This window comes from Notamacropus eugenii, chromosome 4 (genome assembly GCF_028372415.1).
Source record: "Notamacropus eugenii isolate mMacEug1 chromosome 4, mMacEug1.pri_v2, whole genome shotgun sequence".
In the NCBI taxonomy this organism is placed as follows: domain Eukaryota; kingdom Metazoa; phylum Chordata; class Mammalia; order Diprotodontia; family Macropodidae; genus Notamacropus; species Notamacropus eugenii.
In genome coordinates this window covers 374,225,267-374,233,225 of record NC_092875.1, presented here as the reverse complement: position 1 = coordinate 374,233,225, position 7,959 = coordinate 374,225,267, and the positions used below count along the sequence as shown (strand labels likewise).

Here is a 7,959-nt window from a genome sequence, read left to right as displayed (position 1 = left end):
CATGCCCTCCGTATCACCAACATTATCTTCCATTTACCCAAACACAATACAATTTCATGGGTGCACTCTCTCAGCAAACACTGACATTTAATAGACTATGTCTTTTAAGAAGAAGAGATAGACAAGGTGTGAAAGTAACTAAGGTGATATATGGTATAGAGTGCTGGGCCAATCATAGAGATCGTATCCAAGCTACGCAGTCCCATTCAACAAAAATCTTCACTCCCCAAGTCAAGAGAATTACCAGATGACTTAATAACAATACATTAGAGCTCTTCTCCAAGTGTGAATAGTTTATTGTTAACTTGGAGGGAAAGTTGACTTAACATGGGTGTTAACATTGGAGCAAAAAAGGAGTGGACAACTTTCAGAGATTTGGTGTGTCATACCACGTTTACTTGTTTGTGCCAGAACACTCACAAACATTAAGATTGATTCAACGAAAGTGATGGAGAAGTTCAGATGTTACTAAATGAAATAAACAAAAATTTCACAGGGTTTACAGTAGGACAGTTCATACATTTCTTTTCTTTCTTTTTTTTTTTTTTTGCAAAGACTTCTATAAACATTTTATTAGCAATGAGAATATGTAACAAACATATCGTAGCAATTTTAAACTTCCCTCTCTGCACTCAAGCATTAAGCATTAGAAAACGAGAAAGACAGGAGCTCTGCTCAAATATTCCCCAAGGTCAAACAAATGTGATCCATGTTTGGGCTGCATTAACTTGTCATACATTGGGTTCCTCATACTCATCCAGTGCAGCCTGGAACTGGGCAGGTGTGAAGCCTCTAGACACACATCGCTGTTCAGCATCTGAAAAACGGATGCTTTGGCTACCTGAGCCCACAGGGACCAGCTCCCTCACCGTGGCAAATATCACTTCTGCTGGTCGCTGGGTTCTTGTTTGCCCCTTGTCCCATAGCAGTGAGTCTTTAGACATTTCCATTAGTCTTATGGCCTCATTCACATCTTCCTTTTCTACAGTGTCTACCATTCGAAGTCTGGCCAAAGCAGTAGAAAGCCAAAGAATGGCTAGCAAAGTCCGAGCAGAAGTGTAGGTGGCATCCTTACCAGCCCAGGCTTCAAGCCTCATTTCCACATAGGCAGCTGTGATATAGTCAGCCAAAGACTCGGGCACTGAAGGCTGTTTCTCTCTGCACATGGCAATGTAATGCCTCATAAGTTTCATATCCAGTGGCTCAAACTGTGTGGGAGGTTGTCGACTATGTTGGTACGAATAGGTGATGTGTTGGGCCAACCGCAGGTCACTGTCACGATCAGGGCGATCTTGGATGAGCCAGAGCAGGTCAAATCGGGACAAGAGAGCAGCAGGAAACTGTACATTCTGTTCCAGGCTGCGACGAGGATTATATCGTCCATAAGCAGGGTTAGAGGCAGCCAAGATGGAGCATGGAGCATTAAGTGTGTTAAGAATGCCTGCTTTTGCTGTAGAAATAGTTTGCTGCTCCATCACTTCATGGATTGTTGTGTGATCAGCCTCTGCCATCTTGTCAAATTCATCAATACAGCATACACCCTGGTCAGCTAGTACCAGCGCACCTCCCTCCAAGGTCAGCTCCCTGCTCACTGCATCCCGAAGCACTGCTGTGGTTAGTCCCACACCTGATGACCCTCGACCTGTTGTATACTGGCTTTGAGGGGTCAGACGATCAATATAAGATAGAAGTTGAGACTTGGCCACACCAGGATCCCCCATCAAGCAAATATTAATGTTTCCTCTGATCTTCATTCCCCGAGGGGACTGATCCACCCCACCAACCAACAAGAGAAGCAGAGCCTTCTTTACATCTTCATGTCCATATATCTCAGGAGCAATTGAGGTTGCCAGTTTTTCATAGAAATCTTCTGCAATCTGTCTCAGCTCCTCTTTGCTCAGCTCTCCAATCCCAGCTTCATCATCTTCGCTCTTATTCATCTTCACAATCCAATGGGCTTCCAAATAAGTTTTTGATAGCAGGCCCTGCATCACCTGTCGGAATCCCGTATGCAGCATTGGCAGGAATATGCCAGTGATACTGATGTGGTCACCTGGCTGGGCCAACAGTGTGTTCTCTCCTTCTACCAACACTGTGATACTTCGTGGGATGTTTCCCAGTGGCACTTGGTCACCCTGTTCTTGCATTTTTAACTCTTGGAACTTAATGACTTTGGAACCACGTGTCTGTAAGTAGAGCCGTCCTCCTGAGCGATTGGTCCGACACTCTTGGCTTGGGCACGTAATTAGTGGCATGAAAACAGGAGACCGAATCAGCTGATAGGTCTCAGCTCCACACTGGTCACAGGTGTATGTTGCCACTACCATCCTAGGTTTGACCTCAGAGACACGAGTCACAATCCCACGCACAGTAACCAACTTTCCTATTGCATCAGCACGTACTTCTCGAATCACCCGTGGTTTGCTGCTTCTTGGGCTCAGAAAGTATAGTTCAAATCTCCACATGAGCTCAGAGGGATACTGATTCTGAGGGCTATGGATGGCTCCAGGGTCCTGGCTTCGTTGCTCCATCATGAGCCGGTGTTCAATATATACATCCAAGACATCCTCTTGTTCACTACCTCCTTCTCTTTGTACTGTGGTAGCAGCTCCTGCACGGCATCAGTAAAGAGCTGGGTATACGCTTCGTGTTCTCAGAAATGGAATCCACCAGTTCAGGGTCCTCCTCTGCAACATCATCCAGGTCCACATATAGAGCTACTTGTCCCTGTGAGCCAAACCTACCAGTGGGTCCCCATATTTGAATTGTTTCTTGCCAAACTCATCATCTCGGTAAAACTCTTGTAGAAACCTCTTAGCTTTCTCTTTGTCAGCAATGTAGTCCTTAGGTGCCATAGCTGCTGGACGGAGCGGAAGGGGTGGTGGTGTCCCGAGCAGAACTAGCAGGCTGGCGGAGGAAGGTGATTGGTGGGATCTTGAAAAGGGAGAGAGGGAGACCATACATTTCTAAGAAGGCAATGTTTAACTCCATCATCAGACGTAAAGTATAAGAGAAGTATAGAGAGATGCACAATTCTTGACTCAGAAGACAAAGGAAATTCAGTTTCATGCTGATAGTAACAATCTAAAGCACCATTATCATGTCCTGAAAGCTATTTATGGTCCAAAGACACACGGTACCTTTAAACTAATCAGAGCCAATGGAGCCACACTGATTAGTGATAAGGACATGATCCTGGAGAAATGGGATGAACACGTCCATATTTCCAGACTGTCATCAATTAGTGCTGAAGTCACTCACTGTATACCTCAGTTTGAAGTCAGTCCCTGTCTAGCCAAATTTCCTACTGCAGAAGAGGTTTTAAATGGCATTGGGATCCACTCATGTGGCAAAGCACCTTGTGCTGATTCTATTCCAGCTGATATTTAAAAGGTGAGGGTGGGGAGGTCAATTGGTCATACAAAAGCAGACTGATAAATAGAAGTACATATAGAAAAAATTTACATATATATGTCAATTTGTGTCTAAGAGCAGTCATCTCTAGGACAGGGGGAAGGGAAGAACAAAAGAAATTACTGTTTCATACATGATTATCTTCTTTCATTATGCTATGTTATGAAAATTTCTGTTTTATTCCATAAATTTTATATATACATATATAAAATTATATATAAATGTGTATATAATCATATATACACATATGTGTGTATACAATTTTTTAAAAAGCCAACTGAAATTATCCAGCTTATGAAGGAGTTTATCATGGAGTTCAAAGATTCTTTCATTGTCTATCTCCATAAAGATAAAGGAAGCAGTTTTGTCATGTGACAGTCCCAGTGAAGTCTCTGTCTTAGTCACTACTGGCAAAATTCTTGCCAAAGTCTTCCTTAATAGACTGATCCTTCACCTGGAAGATGGTCATTTACCCACTAGCCAGTGTGGCTTCAGAAAGGGCTGAGGAATATGGTGCTTACTGATTGGCACCTACAGAAGAAATGCCAAGAGGAGAACAAATTCTAAAGATTATCTGGCAAGATAAGGTACTAGACCTTTCTTAAGCTAAACTACCAACCATTCAGAAAATGGTATTCAAATGGACTGACCAAGTTGTTGAAATTCCAAAGATATATTTGCGTAAAATATTATTTTATGGAGAACTCACAGAAGGCAAGTGCTTACATGAAGATCAGAAGAGGTGGAAAAGGAATATTCTTAAAGTCTTTCCGAAGAACTTTTGAAGTGATTATGAAACATGGAAGACACTGGCATAGGACTGTCCAGCATGTTGTGGTTCTTTGTCCTATAAACAAAACAGAATTGCAGTAGCTGAAAAAGAAAGGAAGGAAGGAGGAAAAGAAGTGAGGTGCCCAAATATAGAGATGTCTCTATTTCAAATGTTCATATAGAGCATTTGCACATGACTTTTGGTAAAGCCTTCTGAGCTCATATTGGTCTGATCAGCCACAGTTAGACACAATAAGATACAATGTACATTAACACTGAAATATTGATGTCATTTTGGTCCTCCTCAATTACGAAGGACAACTTTACCCAGTGTGAAAACAAATGACATTAGGTGGGTTGAGCATAAAAAACTATCAAACATGAAATCAGGGTGCTCACCTACATAGAACAAAGGTGTGTGGGGGTGAATGCTTGGCAAATAGTAACTGTTTAATAGAGGCAGGTTTGACTGATTATTCTTATTACTCCCATGCTCAGTAAATTCTAGTGACTTCTTATTGAATACAAAACCAAAAATTCTTCCACCATTACTCACTTCAATTTTCCTATAAATGTCCATACTTAATTGTATAGTAGTACACATATTGTAAAGAAAGATAAACATACTGTAGGTGTTGCCAAAATATGTATTATGAAGATGATGCATGCTTCTAAAACTGTGATGAACATTGCTCACAGTAATGCAATTGCATTTCTAGTTGTTTGAAAATAAGATCTGAAAACTAATATATCTATTGAAGCTATGATCTATTAAAACTACGTTCATACTTTTTTGTTTGTTTGTTTTACAATTTATCACATTAAAGTTTGATTCTCATTCTGTAGAATAAGTAGTTAAGTGAAAATGAAGAGAAGGTTTAACCAAAGGAAAACAATTCAAAGGGAGAATGTAAGACATTTCATAGTTATTGGCTAATGGTTATTCCTCATATTTGAATATGTCGTACATAGTATTTGAATAAATATATTGGTAAGCACTTTGGAACTTCTTAACTACTTATTTCTCTTTATATTTCAACATATTTTACTTTGATTTGCTCTATGGCTCATTTTAATATTGATTTAAATGAACAACAGACCAGATCCACTAGTTCCTTTGATAATTAGGGGTGTTTACTAGCTGCCTTTTCCTTTGTGATAGTTGCTTCACATCTTACTTTGTTCCATTTATCCATTACTATAATCAGCTTCTCAACTGTAGCCTCTCAGGTCACCTTATAAAATCTCTGAAGGCCAGGTCAACCTTTATTTGCTAAAGAGAAACAAAAAAGAGGGAAAAAAGGGCTCTCAGAGAGGTTTAATTTTAATAATACTTAACATTTGTCTTTCTCTAAGGGAGGATATGAGGCTTAATTAGTTAACATTTGTGATTTGAACTCAGCCTGAAGACATTAAAGGAACCAAATGACCTAGTTGTTTTTTTTTTTTTCCTCCTGAACCTGTATCTTAATTTTCTACTTTAAACTTCATAACTTCAAGGTAAAGAGCTGACTTGCTTATTAATTGAATGCTAAAATAGTTGAGGTATTCCCAAGACTGAAAAGTACATGTGAAGTTACCAATTTATTGAGAAAAATAATTTCAATCAAATGAATATTCAATAAATTTAGCTAAAATAAATACATAGATGGAAATATGTATGTACGTGTGTGTGTACACACATGTGCACATGTGTATATTTAAGTGTGTATGTACATATACATATATATGTATGTATATATATCAAACATTTAATTAATTTTTAAATTTTCAGAGGCTTTAACTACCACTATGTATGCAATTTGCCACAATATAGTTTCCTATCTGAATTTTTATACATGATCTAATATCTATTCAGTTCAGCCTGCAATTAGAGGGAATATTTATCCTTGCTATGACTTATGACATACAAGTTATCATGCAGTTAAAAAAATACAAAAAAGCAATAATCCAGTAACAGAAAAATATCAACAGGCTCTTAATTTCTGAAACCTTTTCCTTTACATTGACTTTTTAAGTCTTATTACTGCCATTTATTTTTGCAACACAGTTATTTCCCAATATTATTTATAGTACAAATTGATTATTCTTCTTTTTAACAAAGAAAAAAGAATAAAACAAATTGCTACTATATATGATAGCACCTTTGTATTATATACCCATAATCTCCCATGTCTGGGACTAGATGTGACTAAGCATTGAAAGTTGAGTTTCTCTTTTGTGCTGTTTCAGTTTATGTTACTATGGGTATTGTGTATGTAATTTTTCCTGGGTTTGTTTACTTAATTCTTTTTATGCATCATTTTATACAGTCATTTCAGTTAGCTTATACAAACTCATGCCAAGAGCTTATAATCTTACCATTACAAATCACTTGAATATAAGTACTATTAAGGAAGGAGTAATATCATTTTGCTAGCCAATAATTAAATAATTCTGTATTGTTGCCTTGAAAATGTTGATCTCTTGCTGAGATCTTCATATTAGGTAAAGGAATTACTTATCTCCAGTTTGTTTCTTGGATAGTTTCGACTCAATCAACAGACTTGCTTTAGATGTGATATTTTAGCTAAAAACTACACAAAAATTCAGGTACCAGCAGCAACAGGACAAGAAGAGAAATCAGGGGCAGAATCCTTGACAGCAGCTGTGGTTCTCAGAATCCTCAATCCACAAACACCTCAACCCACAGTTGCCAAAGACAGCTTCAAAGGTCAGTGAGAAACCTTTATAACCTGGATGAGAAGGGAGCCAGGTCCTCCCCTAGCCCTGGTCCCAAGCGGCGACGGCAGCAGTAGCAGTGTTCATTTACGGAAATCTCAACCTAAAGCCTCTGGGGGAGGGTCTCAGCCCTGAGTGGTGGCCCTGGGGTGAGGAAGAGTGCTGACTGGTGTGGTGAAGCTGATGGAAGCTCTGGAAAGGGAAATCTACTTGCAGATTTGGGGCAGAAAAGCATTGGCAACTCCCAGACCAGAGCACAGGCCAGGAGAGGAGTAAGCTCCTCTCCCTTGATTTGGCCACCTTGGAGGAACTGAGAACTTCAAGGTACCCAGATTATATGCCCCTCTTTCAAAGGACTCAAAAGTTAAGTAACTAGCTGGGAAAATGTCCAAAAAATGGAAAAAATAAGACTATAGAAGATTACTTTCTTGATTAACAGATATTTTCTTCCATCCTTTCTGATAAGGAAGAACAATACTTACCATCAGAAGAAGACATAAAAGTCAAGGCTTTTGCATCCAAAACCTCCAAAATAAATATACAGTGGTCTCAGGCCATGGAAGAGCTGAAAAAGGACCTTGAAAATCAAGTTAAAGAGGGGGAGAAAAATTGGGAAGAGAAATGAGAGTGATGTAAGAAAACCATGAAAAGCAACTCAATGACTTGCTAAAGTAGACCCAAAAAATACTGAAGAAAATAATACCTTTATAAATAGTCTAACTCAATTGGCAAAAGAGGTCCAAAAAGCCAATGAGGACAAGAATGCTTTAAAAACCAGAATTAGTCAAAGGGAAAAGGAGGTCCAAAAGCTCACTGATGAAAACAGTTCTTAAAAATGAGAATGGAGCAGATGGAAGCTAATGACTTTATGGCTAATGAATAAATTACAAAACAAAAGCAAAAGAATGAAAGAAATGAAAGATACTGTGAGGTGTTTCATTGGAAAAACAACTGACCTGGAAAATAGATCCAGGAGAGACAATGTAAAAAATATGAGACTATCTAAAAGCCATGATCAAGAACAGAGCCTAGACATCATCTTTCATGAAATTA

General features: G+C 38.8%; 1 pseudogene; it reads right to left on the bottom strand.

The window, feature by feature from the left end:
* Positions 1-731: 731 nt before the first annotated feature.
* On the bottom strand, positions 732-2,825 carry LOC140498544 (DNA replication licensing factor MCM7 pseudogene; annotated as a pseudogene).
* Between the last annotated feature and the right edge of the window lie 5,134 nt (positions 2,826-7,959).